This window comes from Balaenoptera acutorostrata, chromosome 2 (genome assembly GCF_949987535.1).
Source record: "Balaenoptera acutorostrata chromosome 2, mBalAcu1.1, whole genome shotgun sequence".
Classification (NCBI taxonomy): Eukaryota; Metazoa; Chordata; class Mammalia; order Artiodactyla; family Balaenopteridae; genus Balaenoptera; species Balaenoptera acutorostrata.
In genome coordinates this window covers 62,225,991-62,244,046 of record NC_080065.1, presented here as the reverse complement: position 1 = coordinate 62,244,046, position 18,056 = coordinate 62,225,991, and the positions used below count along the sequence as shown (strand labels likewise).

At 42.8% G+C, this 18,056-nt stretch overlaps 1 protein-coding gene across 7 annotated transcripts in view; it reads left to right on the top strand.

The window, feature by feature from the left end:
* The first annotated feature begins 12,864 nt into the window (after nucleotides 1–12,864).
* The window catches only part of FAM169A (family with sequence similarity 169 member A), a 66,948-nt gene continuing 61,756 nt past the window's right edge, over nucleotides 12,865–18,056 (top strand). For 2 of the 7 annotated variants that reach the window (XM_057541437.1, XM_057541436.1), the window contains exon 1: nucleotides 13,548–14,074. The gene's annotated coding sequence lies outside the window, so the exon portion shown is untranslated. Of the gene's footprint in view, nucleotides 13,043–13,235; nucleotides 13,528–13,547; nucleotides 14,075–18,056 lie in introns of those variants that run through there. The other 5 variants (XM_057541438.1, XM_057541433.1, XM_057541435.1 and 2 more) reach the window with 4 other exon arrangements.

The following is an 18,056-nucleotide window of genomic DNA, read 5'->3' as shown; positions in this document are numbered from 1 at the left end:
ATATTTTTACACATTATAGTTTTAGTAGAAATACCTAATTTAAAGGTCAAAACTATACAAAATTTTCATTTTTTTTTTTTTTAATTTTAAATTATTTATTTATTTATTTATGGCTGTGTTGGTCTTCATTTCTGTGCGAGGGCTTTCTCTAGTTGTGGCAAGTGGGGGCCACTCTTCATCACGGTGCGCGGGCCTCTCACTATGGCGGCCTCTCCCGTTGCGGAGCACAGGCTCCAGACGCGCAGGCTCAGTAATTGTGGCTCATGGACCCAGTTGCTCCGCGGCATGTGGGATCCTCCCAGACCAGGGCTCGAACCCGTGTCCCCTGCACTAGCAGGCAGACTCTCAACCACTGCGCCACCAGGGAAGCCCAAAAATTTTCATTTTTATATGTGCTCCTTATATCTTTGTATGAAGTGGGCTTTCAATTACAGTGTCCAGAAACTATAATACAACATAGGTATTAACTTATTCAATAAATAAATCTTAGTTCATTTCCACAAACAAAAACAAACAAACCAAACAAAAAATAAAATGTTATGTCTTTTTGTAAAGTCCCATAAAGGGTGATCCCAAATTATTATTATTATTATTATTTTTTGGCTGCACTGCTCAGCTTGTGGGATCTTAGTTCCTGGACCAGGGATTCAGGGATTGAACCCAGGCCCCTGGCAGTGAGAGTGTGCAGTCCTAACCACTGGACTGCCAGGGAATTCCCAATCCCAAATTATCTTAGATCTGCTTTCCAGTAACAAAGATCCTTCACCTAATACATTTAGGATCACCTTAGTGTAGAGGAACACTTTGTTTGGTTAAAAAAAGGTTAATTATTTCCAGAATAGACAAATTAGAAAAAGACACCCCAGAAGACCTAAATAGACATTTCTCCAAAGAAGACATACAGATGGGCAACAAACACATGAAAAGATGCTCAACATCACTAATCATTAGAGAAATGCAAATCAAAACTACAATGAGGTAGCACCTCACACCAGTCAGAATGGCCATCATCAAAAAATCTACAAACAATAAATGCTGGAGAGGGTGTGGAGAAAAGGGAACCCTCTTGCACTGTTGGTGGGAATGTAAATTGATACAGCCACTATGGAGAACAGTATGGAGGTTCCTTAAAAAACTAAAAATAGAACTACCATATGACCCAGCAATCCCACTACTGGGCACATACCCAGAGAAAACTCTTGATTTGAAAAGATATGTACACCCCAATGTTCATAGCAGCACTATTTACAATAGCCAGGACATGGAAGCAACCTAAATGTCCATCACCAGAGGAATGGATAAAGAAGAAGTGGTACATATATACAATGGAATATTACTCAGCCATAAAAAGGAATGAAATTGGGCCATTTGTAGAGACGTGGATGGACCTAGAGTCTGTCATACAGAGTGAAGTAAGTCAGAAAGAGAAGAACAAATATAGTATATTAACGCATATATGTGGAATCTAGAAAAATGGTATAGATGACCTTAATTGCCAAGCAAAAATAGAGACACAGAAGTAGAGAACAAATGTATGGAAACTAAGGAGGAAAGGGGTGGGGTGGGAGGAATTGGGAGATTGGGATTGACACATATACACTATTGATACTATGTATAAAACAGACAACTGACAGTGATTTCCGCTGCAGGTAGCAGTAAGTGTCAGCTTGCAGCCAGCAGCAGGGAGAAGTAGCTGCAAGCAAGATCTTAGTTCCCAGGCCGGGAGCTGTAACCACTGGACCACAGGGGCCAGCAGCTAGGGCCTGGATCCCTAGTTCTTGCCCACCTTGCCAAAAATGAATTCAGGCAAGGAGGCAGAAGGTAAAGAGAAAAGTAGAAAAGTTTGTTGGGAAAGCAAAGTACATGTGGAAAGACGCACGGGTGAACTCAGGGAGAGAGAGTCCCCAGAGTCGCCCTTCTGGGGAGTTTAAATCCTTTATAAGGGGGCAGTCTTCCGGGTCTTTGTCTTCTTTTTGACCAATCGTACTGTTTTGACCCCATGGCTAATTTGCCTCTGGACCCTCCCCTGGGTGCGCACACACCCCTCGGTTAAGATGAATCCCACTGCAAAGGCCTCTGGGAGGAGATAGTAGGACTTACTGTGTTCTGGCATCTCCTGCCTTTTTGACCCCGTGAAGGTTTTTGCGCATGTGTAGTGCCTCCCTTGCTCTAAGGATGGGAAATGTGTGACCTCTTGATCTTTTAACAGGGTTTAGTCCCACTCTGTCCCTGCCATAAAAATGCCCAATGTCCGGTTATTTACCCTATTCCTGTTGCTGGTTTTTATATCAAGGTACAGATCTTGAAATATAGACAGGAGTCCGGCCATAAATAGGTAGTCCTGGAGCCCATTTGTCTCCTGCTTCAGGAAATGCACACAAGGGGCTGGTAATGAGCCTGGAGCTCACCTTCTTCTCACCCCAGGAGGTGTGAACAGGAGGCCAGTTGTAAATGCCTAGCCTGGAGCCCATCTATCTCCTGCCTCAATGGGAACACACTGCATAGCACAGGGAACTCGGCTTAATGCACTGTAGTGTCCTAAATGGAGGGGATATATGTACATATATGGCTGATTCACTTTGCTGTGAAGTAGAAGCTAATACAATATTGCAAAGCAACTATACTCCAATAAAAATTAATTTAAAAGAAAAAAAAAAGAGAAAAGAAGAAGGCGCCCCATCCTCTGGCTGATGGAGTTAGGGCACTTGGTGTGGCACACAGAGCCCAGGTAGGATGTCAGCCTTTTCTCGTGCCCTCTGGTGTGTGGCCTTGTGCCAGGCCCAGCATGTATAAAGACCATGGAGCAAGGACATTATAGTGTGTATTCTCAGGGTCCCTCTTCAGCTAGGAATCGACTCTGCTGGGGAGCGGGCAAGGATTAAAGTATGGGACTCATTTATTACAAGACTGATGGGGCAGAGGCCTTTACCCAATTGTGTAGGAAGAGGACCTACACAGCCTCTCCTTGATCTGTCACCTCTTTTTTTTTTGTCCCCTCTTTCTGATCTTGGACACGTTGGTCCTGAAAATTGCAAAAACTCTGGGTACGAATAATTCCATCCAAACCCTCGTCCTAAGAGACTTGACCAAACTCTAGCCGGCTTCTAGCAGCCTAAGGCCCTGGCATGACCCACCGTCTACCCCCCCTTAAGTTCCTGTCTGGAAAAGCTCTCAGCTGACAAAAGAATTACTGTTTGTTCCAGCCAACACCGGACCATAGGCTCTTGACCTCCCATTCTCAGAGCATTTATTGAAAAAACTTACAGTTGTAAATTCTTCTTCTGTCCCTTTGAGATATATGTGAGTCTCCTACAACCCAAGAATGTCTTTTTCAAAGCCCTGAAAGCCATTTCTTTGAAGCGTAATCATCAGGATGATAGGGCCTCTGCCTCCCAGTCTCTGGGGGACACCAGATACCTAACTTGGATGAATTCCACTTAGCAGACACAGAAGGCCTAATCACATTCACATTCACGTTAACCAACTCCCTTACCCGCTTTTTGTAACTTTTCCCTTTTCTAATTTTGCTCGCCCCTCCCTCCCTGCTTTGCTCCCCCTCCCTAATCCCTAATTCTCCTTTTAAAATGCGCACACTTCTGCGCAAATCAGAACTGAATTCGGCTCTTTCCCCTGCGGCAGTAGTTACTGAATAAAATCTGTCTTTATCCCCTTTAACTAGTGCGTGGCTTTGTTTGTCTTTGATGGTTCTACCAATTCTTATCCTGCTCCTTTCTATAAAAGTAATATAACTTGCCGTCCCTTAATGTTCTAGCACACATATTTTTCCATGTTGATATCTAGTTTCTATAAATATAATATTTAATCACTGCCTGTTATGGGTTATGTACCACACATTTCTTAACCAAGACCTCACTAAATTTGTTCTTATTATAAAAGGCCTATATGTTTATCATGAAAAAATAATATAAAAAAATATAAATTACCTATTCAGTAATGCCACTACCCAGTTTTTCCCCTTTTGAATTCATTTTCCAACTTTTGGTGTTAACATTTCAATATATATCCTTATGGTTTATACATTCTCTGAATATATCTGTATAATCGAGCATAATTTTAAAAGCAAAAGTGGTATCATACTCTTTAGACAGATGTCTTTGCTACTCAACATTTTCCTATGTCCATAAATATTGTTCAGAAAGGCGATGTAAAGACTACAGCACATTCCACCGTATGGAGGTACCAACACTTTCAGTAACAACTCTTTGGTGGGCTTCCCCACCACCAGTATTTTCCTGTTACAGGCAATATCGAAATCATCTTGTTTACAACTCTTTGTGTTCACCCTTAACTAGTTCCTTTGGATAAATTCTGAAGGGAACGTTTAACTCCACTGATGACTCAACTCCTTTCTTTGGGCCTCAATACCCCACATTCGCCCCTTCCTCTCTGGCTACGTCTCTGCTTCCCATATAGGACCTTCTTCTGGTCTCTGTTAGGTTTTGCCTGTGCCTGTGCTTTTTCCTCCCAGTCTCCCACAGTAAGCTCACTCATCCCATGGCTCCTCCAACTTCCATCCCTATGCAATGACTCCCCATCTATACCTTCAGTCTAGATGTCTCCCCTGTTGGGGCCCAGGGCAGGCCGCCTCAATAATCAACAAGCCTCAGTGTCATATTGATTATTTTGAATGAAAGTTACCTAAGGGAATTCCCTGCCAGTCTAGTGGTTGGGACTCCATGCTTTCACTGTCAAGGGCCCAGGTTCAATCCCTCCCTGGCTGGGGAGCAAGCTGCGAGGCACAGCCAAAAAAAAGAAACTTAAAAAACAGCCAATGCAGTAGAGACACTTTGACCCTCCTCTCTGTCTCCCTGAAAGCGGGAAATAAATCTCCCATGTGAAAGATGCCTTCCCTGTGCCAGGAGGTAGAAAGATATCCTTATCACCAGAGGTAGGGAATTCAGGGCTGAGAAGCCTGTATAAATAAGCCTTGTTCTTCCTTTACTAATTTACTACCCAAGCCCAAACTTTGCTTAAATTCCTTACTAATAAAGCATCCACACCTAAGGTTCTTTGTCCTGTCAAATCCTCACAAATTTATTGTTTCTTTGTGTGAAAAAATATAAAAGCTACCCGCCTTTGGTCACTCTCTGAGCATCATTTTATGATCTCCTATGTGCGTGAAATTTAATTGGTTTTTCTCTTGTTTATCTGTCTTGTATATTACAAGCCACTGTTACTGATCCAAACGCGGGTCCGCTTGCCTGTGCCCAGTAAAGCCAATCTACTGACTCTGAAACCCTGCGGGGCCCTCCCAGGTACAAAAGACTTTCCTTGTCCCGCGTCCCACTTCTTATTTGCAGGATAAAGGCTTCAGCCTCCTAGACCTCCCTGAGCTCCAAAGAGCAGATTCAAACAGTTGCTAATCAGGGAAGTAAGGAAATGCAGAAACAAAGGAGTAACAATCAAGAAACTATAGTGCAGGATCCTGGTGCCTCCTCAAGGAATATACGTAACAATATCTTTGAGTTTTCTGCAGGAACTAAGGTCCCCACCCAGGTGGAGGATGGTAACTTCAGGCTGAGCAGAAGATTCCTGGGGCACCACCCCTTTACCTCAACCACCAACCAAGTAGAAGAAAGTGACATACCCTCCTCACCCCAAATTTTGCCTATAAAAACTTTTCCCAAAAATTATCGAGGAGTTCGGGTTTTTGAGCACAAGCCACTCATTCTCCTTTCTTGGCCCTGCAATAAACCTTTCTCTGCTCCAAACTCCCATATTTTGGTTTGTTTGGCCTCACTGTGCATGGGGCACATGAACTTGTGTCCAGTAACAACACTGGGTTGTGGTGAAGGAAAGTGCAGCATTTATTGCAGGGTGCCAAGCAAAAAGCCCAGGGCAGCTAGTGCTCAAAATACCCAACCTCCCTGATGGGTTTCAGGGAGGCATTTTTATTTTTTTATTCTTTTTTTTTTTTTTAAATTATTTATTTTTGGCTGCATTGGGTCTTCGTCGCTGTGCGTGGGCTTTTCTCTAGTTGCCGAGAGCGGGGTCTACTCTTTGTTGTGGTGAGCGGTCTTCTCATTGAGGTGGCTTCTCTTGTGAAGCACGGGCTTTAGGCACGTGGGCTTCAGTAGTTGTGGCTCACGGACTCTAGAGCGCAGGCTCAGTAGTTGTGGCGCACATGCTTAGTTGCTCCGCGGCATGTGGAATCTTCCTGGACCAGGGCTTGAAACCCGTGTCCCCTGCATTGGCAGGCGGATTCTTAACCACTGTACCACCAGGGAAGTCCAGGGAGGCATTTTTAAAGGCAAGATAGGGAGGGGAGTTGCAGGGTATGTGATCAGCTCATGCACAATTCTCTGATTGGTGGATGATGAGTTAACCGGCTGATGTCACAGGGGTTAACATTATCAATCCTCAGGCTCCAGTAGGTCGGGTCATCAAATAGTCAACTTCTTCCATTTGGTGGGGGTTTTAGCATCTCAGTAAAACAACTCAGGAAATGTGAATCAGATACTGTTACCTAGGTACTTCAGGGAGGAGCTAAAGCAGAGGGCATGGGAGGGCGCGGTCTGTTCCGGGAAGACCCCATAGGATGCTGCTTGGTTACAGCACAAGAACATAAGAAGGGTAGAGAGGGAAATTGCCCTCCTGTCCCTGACAACCCTGAGCTCCAGTTCCTAAAGATCTGTTTCAGATGTTCCCATTTGAATGTCTCACAGCACAGAAAACTCAACATAACCAAAATGGAATTCATGATTTTACCTCCTAAATTCTCCTTCTCTAGTGATGCCTATTTTAGTAAGCAGCACCAGCATCTACCCTGGTTGAAGCCAGAAGCCTGGTGGTCTTGCTTCTCTTCTCTATTACTTTGCACATTTTGCCAAGTCCTGTTGATTCCACTTCCCACCTTTGAGCTTTAGAATTCATTTACTTCTCTTCATCCTCACTGTGACCTCTAGACCAGACTGCCATCTCTCACCCAGATTAATTAATCAGCTCCATAACTGGTTCCCTGCCTCAGTCATATTTTCTTCAATTCATTTTCCCCATTGCAGCCTGAGAAAATTTGCTAACATGGGTCACTCTGAAACTTAAACTTTTTAAACAGCTCTCCCTTGCCTTTGGGAGGGAGTCCATACTGACCATGGCTGACCAGGGCTTTTTAGAGGAATAACTGGTCCTGCCTGTTTCTCTGGTCTCATTTCTTGACACCCTACACTCTGCTAAAAGCACTAGTTGTCTTCTCAGTTCTCCCAGCAAACCATTGTTCTACAGGCACATCCACATTTCTTGTTGGCTCTGCCTGTCCCATTTGTCACTTTGTCACATCACAGGGTCTATACAGCACAGTGCCTGGCATAAGAGACTTTTCGAAAGACACATGTTCAGTTAATAAATATATAATATTGGGTGAGAGGGTGTTAATATAAATATTTTCTAGAAGCTTGGATATATACTAATTGAGAAGCAGTATAGTTAAGTCTAAAGTCTAGCATTTAAAGTCTAGTATAATTCAGGACAATGGTCAAATTCCTGCTCTACCACCTTGGGTCAATTTCTTCACCTCCTTAAACCTCAGTTTCCTCATCTTTGAAATAAGGATATAGTATCTACCTGAAATAGATAGTGTGAGGATTAAACAAGACAATTTAAGTAAAACGTTTAGTACAATGTTTGGTACATAAGTGTTTAATAAACGTAACCCGGCAACAGTGGCAATGGTGACCATGATACTTTGCCTCCAGATGGGCGGTCCATTTGCATGCCAACCTATTACAGAGTGAGTAGCTGTTTCAATAAGCTTTGTGGTTGCTATTAGTGATTAAAAACAATACCTCTTATTGCCTGTAGTAAGATAGGCAAACTTTTTTGTATTTCTTTGATTAATAGTAATATACCTCTTTAGACATTCATGGTATTATTTATACATTTTGGCTTTTAAAAAAAATGCTTTAGTGACATCTTCATGCACATAACTCTTTTTTTTTTCACTGTTTTGAAATTTTAACTTATTTTCTTGTCATTTATTCAATACCCACTTTAGGAAATACACTCAATAAAAAACATTAGATTGTAGTTAATTTTTTCTTCTTTTTAAAAGTTTCCTTAAGTATTAAGGGGAACATTCACACTTTCATCACTTTTGATATGTATTGCCAGGTGGCTTTCTATGAAGTATAGACTACTTATTCTCATTTTAGGATCCCTCTTGATGCCTTGATTCTTCTACTTGTTTTTAATTAAAAATGAAAAACATGGGCTTCCCTGGTGGCACAGTGGTTGAGAGTCTGCCTGCTAATGCAGGGAACACGGGTTCGAGCCCTGGTCTGGGAAGATCCCATATGCCGCGGAGCAACTGGGCCCGTGAGCCACAACTACTGAGCCTGCGCGTCTGGAGCCTGTGCTCCGCAACAAGAGAGGCCACGATAGTGACAGGCCAGCGCACCGCGATGAAGAGTGGCCCCCGCTCGCCGCAACTAGAGAAAGCCCTCGCATAGAAACGAAGAACCAACATAGCAATCAATCAATCAATCAATCTTAAAAAAAAAAAAAAAGTATAAAAAAAAAAATGAAAAACATAATTATACTTTTCTGTATATTCCTTATACACTTGGCATGGCGATTACTTTGGCCAGTAACTTGTTTCTAGACTACTAACTACAGCCACTTCTTATCCTTCCTCACAGTGATATTCGAGACTTACTGAGGTCACGTGTGAAATGTTTAAAATCAAATGCACTAAATGATCAAGTATAAGATATTCTTTTCATGGTCAGGGAGTAGTGTGTTTTCTTCATCAAATACTAGGTAGGTGAGTCACAGAGAGCACTGATTTCTGCAAAATGCAGTTCCTTAAGACAGCAGCAAAATCAAAGAAGAGCATCTATAAAGTATAGTATACATATTATAGAAGAGCGTTCTTTTTTTCTAGCCATAGCAAGGAGACAGTGTTTAACTTTGAATTTTAGTGAGGACTGCATTTGTTGGCAAGTGAACAAGAAGACTGGGGGTAGGCAGTCTGGAACTGGTGTGGTAGCTCCATTATGTCATGATTATCCCATGTTACTATATCTTGACTCTGGCGTACTTAATACATGGGTTTCATTCTCATGGTCAGCTCACGGTTGCAAGACGGCTGCTCTGATCCTAGAGGTAAGGTCTTCTTTCAGGCAGGAAGGAGAAAAATGTACAAATGGCAAAAGGCAAAGGGATAGCTCAGCGTGTCTTTTATCAGGAAAAAAAAAAAGCTTTCTTGGAAAGCCATACCAAATAATCTGCTCACATTTCATTGACCAAAATGATCATAAGCTGCAAGAGGAGTCTGGGAAGGAAAATAGTTTTGGTTGGACACATTACCACCCTGAACAAAATTGGGTCTGGCAAAGAGAAGGGGAAAATGGATATTAACTAGGCATCTTGCTATATATGGATATAAATATGTAATTTTTCTTCAGTATTATGAAAAATACCACATCTTCTTTCTCTTAAACTGAGCCTAAACTTACCAAATACTCTGTGCTTAAATTTGTATCTCATATTAGATCAAACCAAACCAGAAGAACAAATGTAACTGGTCTTCTCAAACCTGTTATTTCTCTTGTTCTTCAAGTTCTTTTTTCTTCTTTTTCTCAGTGCATAGTACCATTCAGGAATTTGAAATCCTCAGATAGTAGTAGTGTTTGACAAAGAAAACCCCAACAAAATACTGCTTTTAATAATTAAAGCATTCCTGTGACATACTTTACATACCTGAGGAAAAAAATAAAACATTCTTCTAGGGTGAGTAGGAAAGATTACCTTCTCGCTTCCCATTTTCCATGGCTGACACTATTAGCTAACTAGTTAACTAACTGGCTAATATTTTAGATCTAGAAGTCCCTGGGCTACCTCAGTCATGAAAACCTTCTCATTGTAATATTATGAATTCAAAACGTGTATTGTATACATTGGACCCTAATTCTACCCATCTAAGTCTAATGGAGGGTCAAAGACGGTGATGAATCTTTTCTCAGGAAATGTGTTTCTTCCATTCACTAAATAAATGTATAAATAAAACTTATAACTGCTCTCTGGAACCTGAAAAAGAAAAAAACTTGGAGAGCAATTAACCTTAAAAGTTTGTGTTTTTTTTTTTGTTTTGGTTTTTTTTGCTTTTCAAAAACTAACAGATTATATAATTTTGCTTAATATATATGTGAGGAAGTCTTACAAGTTTTCTTTCTAACTAAGGGTTTAATTCCCTCTTCATGTCCAGGAAAATACTACTGGATCTAAGAAATTATTTAAACATTGAAGGCACTGGTATTTGGTATGTTTTAGGGCTTCAAAAGTGAAATTCAATTATATGGCATAAGATTTTGTGTCCATGAAAGGCGGTATAGAACACTGGTTAAGGGAGTGTGCTCTTGAGCCAAATTGCCAGGATTATTAGCTGTGTGCCCCTGAGCAAATTACTTAGCTTCTCTGTGTGCCTCAATTTCCTTGCAGGTAAACCGGGTATGTACCTCGAAGGACGGGTATTAGAATTAAATGAGTTAATTTCCACAAAGAAGTTAGTAGAGTGCCTTGCAATTTGTTAACAAACAAAAACATTAGCCATTATTTTAGCCATTAGGAATTTCTCTTTTCCAGTACAGTTTAAGGGCTCTTTTCTGGGTCATTTGTATCAGCAATCTCCAAAGTCCAGTGTTGTAACCAGTCTCTCTTAACATGGTTTCATTCCACTTTTGTCATATACTAACAATGCAGTAAGAACTCTTAACATGTTTCTTTCTGCTTACAACTTAACAAAATAATAATTAAAGCGAGCATATGCAACAACAAAAACCAAAGCAATAATCTTTTTACTTGCTACAAAACTTTTTAGACAAAAGCATCAAAGCATATTTCAAAATATTTGGTAGTGATTTACAGCATGTATTAATCTGATAAAGACTTTTTTTTCTTAATTCTTTGCGCACTAAGAGCACATGGATCTTCAGAATATGGGTAAACACAGAAGCAAGATTTCATGTATCTCAGCCAAAGAGGGATGTAAATGGTGATTTTTTTTTTTTTTTTCTTAAAACACTCAAAGCCTTATCATGTTGCAAGTAAAGAGAAAGAAGCCAGAGCTTCCTCACAGGACACTCCTCATAGGTAGGAAACAGCACTTCTTCAGCAGGTCTCTGCAGTAAAGATCCTTGCTGCAGGAAGAAAGCTGGGTTTAGCTGCTTGAATGAGGGGCCACTGGACCCTATCTTTTATGGGGCTAGGTGAGTGTGGCTTTGATTCCTAACAGAGTGGCCAGACATTTGAAAGACAGGGTTCCCAGGCACAAGTAGCCACCGACTACAATAATAGCTAAAAGCCAATCACACTCATGCATTTCAAACATAAAAAGTTGCATTGGCTAGCTTTACTCTATGGCCCAAGGCTTCAACACCTGTAGTGTGGTAGCCAAAAGAACATCTTCCCAAGTGGCAGTTGTTTGGAATTGACCTGGGGACTCTGACTTACATACAGTCCTAGAAATATAAATTCCAGAGTTATATAACTTCATTCATTCAAGATTTGCTGTGGATAAAACACATGCACCCCAATGTTCATTGCAGCACTATTTACAATAGCAAGGACATGGAAGCAACCTAAATGTCCATCAACAGATGAATGGATAAAGAAGATGTGGTACATATATACAATGGAATATTACTCAGCCATAAAAAGGAACGAAATTGGGTCATTTGTAGAGACGTGGATGAATCTAGAGACTGTCATACAGAGTGAAGTAAGTCAGAAAGAGAAAAATATCGCATATTAACACATGCATGTGGATGCTAGAAAAATGGTACAGATGAACCGGTTTGCAGAGCAGAAATTGAGACACAGATGTAGAGAACAAACATATGGACACCAAGTGGGGAAAGCTGCCGGGGGTCGGGGGTGGTGGTGTGCTGAATTGGGCGGTTGGGATTGACATGTATACACTGATGTGTATAAAATGGATGACTAATAAGAACCTGCTGTATAAAAAAATAAAATAAAATTCAAAAATTCAAAAAAAACCCCCAACTATTCAAAATTCCTGCTCAATTAAATCTAGTTCATTGTTAAGGTCCACAAAAATGGTAATTACTTTATGTATAACATTTAAGATTTCTGTTAATTAAATACTACAAATAAAAAAACATTACAGATGTGAGGTTGATTCTTATGAGCAACTGAAGGTAGAAAAGTCTATTTGATGAAAAAAATCTGAGCCAAATATCTCTGTATCAACAAGTATTCTTTGAAGTATTTATTGATCTCATTGATCGTTAGTAACTTCATGAAAGGTCGGTACTATGATTGCTAAATATTTCTGAGGAATTAAAGAAGCAATTTCAAAGGTACTGGATGAGCTAAAAACAGTGCCACGGCTCTTGAATGATGAGTTTATTTTCCAGAGTTTATGGATAATACGAAGTATTAAAATTACTCAAATAAATACTATTCCTCAGTACATTTATTAAACATATTTAAACCATGGCATGCATTACTTTAAAGAAATCTACCATGCTTTAAATACTTGAGAGTTTATCTTTCTTCCGTGGGAGTGTAATTAGCAAAAGGGCCCTGGGCGCTAAGGCAAGGGAAATTAATTGGAAGAGGAAGGGGAGGAAAGGAGGGTGGACCGCGGTTCTTCTGGGTTAGGGATAGTTTTGCGTGTGCTAGTTTCTGAAAGAGAAAGGCTCAACGCAGGAATCTGGTGGTTCCTTGTAATCTCAAGATGGAAGTCTGGGCACTTGGGCTTGTCCAGATTGTGAAGGGGCCTGTCGACTTCCTTTCGCCTTCCATCCTCCAGTGTGGCAGTGGGTTTCGGAGGGAGGTGGCTGGCGGGGGCCTGTGGTCCTCGTCCGCACCCTCCGCATCCCTGTCCGAGGCCGGCAGGCCTCGCCCACCCTGGGTAAATTCCCGGAGGTCCCGCCCCTCGCTAGAGGAGAACTCCTTGGGGCGTGCAAACGGGATCCTGCGAATGTTGACATTAAAGGAATACGCAAATTCAGCGTCGTGGTCCCCGCAGCTTACCCGCACCTATTTTTATACCTAAGCCAAGGTCACTCTTTAATACCCGGCCATTGCCTGAGCTGGGGCTAGCGACGGCGGCGGGAGCGGGGAGAGGGGGCGCGGGTGGCGGGGCGGCGGCCGCGTGGCGCTCTCCGGCCGGCCGAGCCCGCACCTGCCCGGCGCCCGCCTAACCAGCGAGCCCGGCGGGAGGCAGGGCGGCGTCCCGGGCGCCGAGGAGGGGCCGCGCGGCGCGGGCGGGCGGGGGGATTCGCGGTGGGCGCGGGCGCCGCGCGTCTGCAAAGGCTGGAGGCGCTGCGGCGCGAGTGCGTCACGCTGGCGGAGGGCACGGTGGGCTGCGGCCGACCCGCCGACCAGGAGCCGGGCGTCCCGGGCGAGGGGCGGACGGCTGTACCGGCCCCGGCAGCCGCGAGCGGCGCGGCCCGGGCCCGGCCTGGGGTCGCCAGAGAGCCGCCGCCGGCTTCATTCATTCCCGCGGCTCCGCCTCCTTTCCCGAGCTCCGGCGGCGAGTCCGAGGTGAGTGCGCGGCCCGTCTTGGGCGGGGGCCGCGGGCCCAGGCCGAGGCTGCCCGGTCGGGCCTCGCGCCCTGCCGGCCTCGCGCCCCGCCAGCCCCGCACCCGCGGCCCCGCACCCGCACCCCCGCGCGCGGGCGGTGACGCGGACCACGAGCTGCGGGCCGCCCCGAGGACTCGGGCGCGGCGCAGGCCCACGCCGGCCACCCGGGCCCGGGGCGCGCGTCCAGCTGCGAGCGACTGGCCTGCTCCCCCGAGGGGCGTGTGGCGCGCCCCAGGTGCGCCGGCCTCCGCGCCAGCGCCACCATTTTGTGTGAGGGAATGCCTCCTCCTTCCTCCGCCCGCCGACGCCCGCTCCCCGGCTGCTGCTTGCTGTGCCCCCTCTACTCCCCTCCCCTCCCACCTCTCCCACCTGGAGCCTGTCCGCCCGGATCGGTCGCCTCGGCGTGGGGGAAGCGGACCTGGTGGCTGGTGGGGCGGAAGCGTTTGGACTCGGGTTCAGCCACGGATGCTCTGACCGCCTCTCTTACCTTTAACCGCTTTTGGAATAGGTATTGTATGGATTCCGTTCTAGAATGTAGGTCATTACAATTTTGTTCTAATTCTTAGCTGCCCATTATGCAATTTTTCGAGGCCTGTGCCCTAGGAAATCAGTGGGTGAAGCTTTGGATTGTTTGTGGCTCAGGGATCTGGATTACATTTACTCCCATTATCGCTCTTTGGGAGACGGGGTGAAGTATCTCACTGGCTTTTCAGCTTCTGGAAAGTGTATGAGTGTCTTACCTGGAGTAGCTTCTAAAATAACCACTACCCCTTCCTCCTTTGGGATATCGTTTCAAAACCTCAATGAAAACGCTCTCGTGTGAGGATTTTGAGGGGGGTAGGGACAGGTTGCTAAAAGACTACCCAAAGGAAAAGTTGTGATTTAGAACTGTTACACCTTCCGTCATTTTCACGGTTCCAGAGAATTTGGTAATTCTTGTTTTAACTTGTCTCTTCGCAAATATACGTACGTACCTAGTAGATTATACTCCGGTCATCTGTATTTTATCACTGCATCACAGACAGGGATTAAAGTCTGGAATGGTGGCAGTTGCATAATACACACATTTGGGCCCTGGAGGGAATTCACTAAAATGGATCTGGGTTTGATGTGCCTTGTATCGTCTGCTTGCGTTTATGTATGTATGTACAAAAGATGTACAGGTTATTTTTGCAAACTGTATTTTGCTTTTCTCCTTCAAGAGGAACGATTTTTAGTGACTAACATGGACAAGATTAAGTTTTTGGTATGTGGATGAGACTAAGTTTTTGGTTTTTGAAAACCTTTGCTTGTTTGTTGTTGTTTGGTTTTTCTGGTGGGGGGAGCCCAGGGAATGTGGTGGTGAGAGGAACCTGGGAAAAGTCCATTTGTGATAAGACTTCCAGTACAAATAAAGGTAAACTATCACAGCCTTTCACGGAAAGCTTGTAGCTGTCACAGTGAACTCCTCTCTTTGAATTTATGATGAGGATTGGCTTAGGGAATTTAGCTTATATGAGTAGCAACATTGGTCTGCTGCTTGAGTGATTATAACCTAAGATGCTATACCTGTGGATTTTAGGTTGTAACAAGTTCCAAATGAGACTGACCTTTGGCATAGTATTCGAATCATTACAACTGGTATCGTTTCTCTAATCAAAGATACAATATACGTCAAACAAAAGGCTTAACTTTGATTTGGAGAAAACAAAATATTTTATAGTTAGATGCTTTTGAGAGTCATCCTCTTTATTAAATTGCTCTAAACTTTTTTTCGGATTAGTTGAAGACTCTTTCACTTAGTATCTCTGCAAACACATGATTCCATATCATGTACCATCCCTAGCAGAAGTGTCATGCCACTCCTTAATGACATGTTCTGTGGGAAGAATTATGGAGGTGAAAGGGACCTTGGACATCAGGAGATGAGCTGAGAGATGTCTTGTTTCAGAGAAGTTAATGAAGTAAAGATTGCCTGCTAAGGATTGCCTGTGCCCTGACTGGACCTGTGCTAGGTCCCGAGGGATTGAGATTGTTCCTGCTGGCAAGTTCAACACGTAGTCAAACACAATCCCTATATCTTTACACTGATTCTCTTAATATACGTGTCAGAGAGGTTCACTGAATTGGTACTATTTTTTTTTCTTTTTTTTTTTTTAATTTATAGCTGTGTTGGGTCTTCGTTTCTGTGCGAGGGCTTTTCTCTAGTTGCGGCAAGTGGGGGCCACTCTTCATCGCGGTGCGCGGGCCTCTCACTATCGCGGCCTCTCTTGTTGCAGAGCACAGGCTCCAGACGCGCAGGCTCAGTAATTGTGGCTCACGGGCCTAGCCGCTCCGCGGCATGTGGGATCTTCCCAGACCAGGGCTCGAACCCGTGTCCCCTGCATTGGCAGGCAGATTCTCAACCACTGCGCCACCAGGGAAGCCCTGAATTGGTACTATTGTATTTAATTAACCTGAGTTTGGAAGTGATCTTGGTGTGCTTCTTTATCTTTAATGTGGCTTGAGATTTTGAGCATTACTATACCAATGGTTGAGAAATTGAAAAGAGAAAAAAAAAAACCTCTAACATTTTTCTACTTATCTCCTACCTAACTAACCCTTTTTAAGCCATCTGTGTGTGTTAGGTTCAGTCATATGCCTAAGATTTACTTTTAGAGTTAATTAGAATACAAAAGGATTGAGTATTCGGGCAGGTTTTCAAAAAATATCAAGGATTCTGTAGAAAGGATCATTGGTTGGGTAGGAAGTTAAACAAGACTTTCATGTTTATTCCCATTTCTAAGATTTTATGATTCTAAATTGAAAAAAAGAATCGCACGATTATTGTGTTTACAGTGATTTTCTTTTCACACACCATTAGGCTTCTGATCCTTTGTATGTTTAACCCTGAAATTAAAGTACTAAATTTGGCATGCTTCATCCGTAGTAGGGGTATTTCACAGTTCTTTAGTACAACAACAACAAAATTACTCAAGGTTGTATTTATTAAGGAAGAGGTGTGATGATTTAAAGATAATCTGGGAACAGCTGATAATTATTAGACTCATTGAATTTTAGAGCTGGTATATGAAACCTTAAGGTTTATCTGCTCTGTAGGAGGGATCTACTCATCTAGTCCAACCTATTTTTTGGGCCAGAAAGTTTGTGACTTAGCACATACTTTTTTTAAAAAAAGCATGATTTTAGTTACCAGCTGCTCCAATGAGATGTTAGTTTTAGGTTACACCAAAGGTAGCTTTCATGTATTCAGCAAACACTGAGTGTCTTATGTTATGGACCACAAAACCAAATAGACCCCACCCTCATGGTGTTTATAGTTTAGTGAAGTATTGTGGATTAAAATTCCTTAAAATCTAAATGCACAAAGATTTTTGGAAATATGTATAGGGAACAAATCAACTTAGTAAATTGTATCTTTAAGAAAGTGCCATACTGCATGTTGGGGGACCCCTGCATTTATGGATTGTGCAGAGGAGAGAGAGGGTTCAGTTGCTGAAAGAAACTGAGGGAAAGAAGCTAAAAAATAGAATTGAGAGAGAGTGTTGTCCAAGGAAGGAGGGAAACTTTTAAGTGGCAGAAAATAGTCAGTTGGGTCTGGTCTGTCATAAGGACAAGAGGGGTGAGAATGAAAATAATCCCTTGAATTTGGGAATTGAGAGGTTATTGGAGGCCTTAAGAGAAGTAATATAAGTATAGCGATAAGGGGAGAAGCCAATTTGAGAATGAATAGCCGTGGAGAAAAAGTCAATGAGCTTGACTCTTTGTTGTACAATGATTGACAAAGTAATAAACTGTACTGATAAGGAACTTTTTAGTCTGAAGTCTTTTTTTTTTTTTTTTTTTTTTTTTACTTTTTGGCCACACGGCAAGGCATGTGGAATCTTAGTTCCCCCACCCGGGATCAATCCCGAGCCCCCTGCAGTGGAAGCACGGAGTCTTAACCGCTGGACCACCGGGGAAGTCCCTCTAAAGTCTTACACATATTAACAATGCTTTCAGGTTTAGATCAGCCAGCCCCTGATATATCAGATGAAGTTATTCTGATTCTTAAGTTAACAGTAGTTATTATTCAGAGGCAGTATAATTCCACAATTTAAACCAAATAGACGTAAGTTTGAACCCTGGCTTTATAAAAGAGTAGTTATAACAGAGCTTATCTCAAAATGTTGGCAGAGGTAAATGTGATAATGTTCCTAAAGGTGAGCTACAACTAATGTTATCATCAATGAGATTAGGATAGTTTTTGTTTTTGTTTTTTTTGGTATCTAGTTCAGCGTTTCTAATCTTTTTCTCCGTTTTATTGTCTTCTCCCCACATCGCGCCATGTACAGCACTTTTTTGAGGTACATTTCAAAGCACTGCTTTACTTTTTCACTTTTAAAATTGTGATTTCTCTACCACTTGTCAGAGCTTTTGCTTTACCTGAGATAAAGTATAACCAAAATGAGTTGAGTTGGTAGAATTCTAGTTAAAACCAAGAAAATCTTTGGTTTTCATTATTTTGTGTA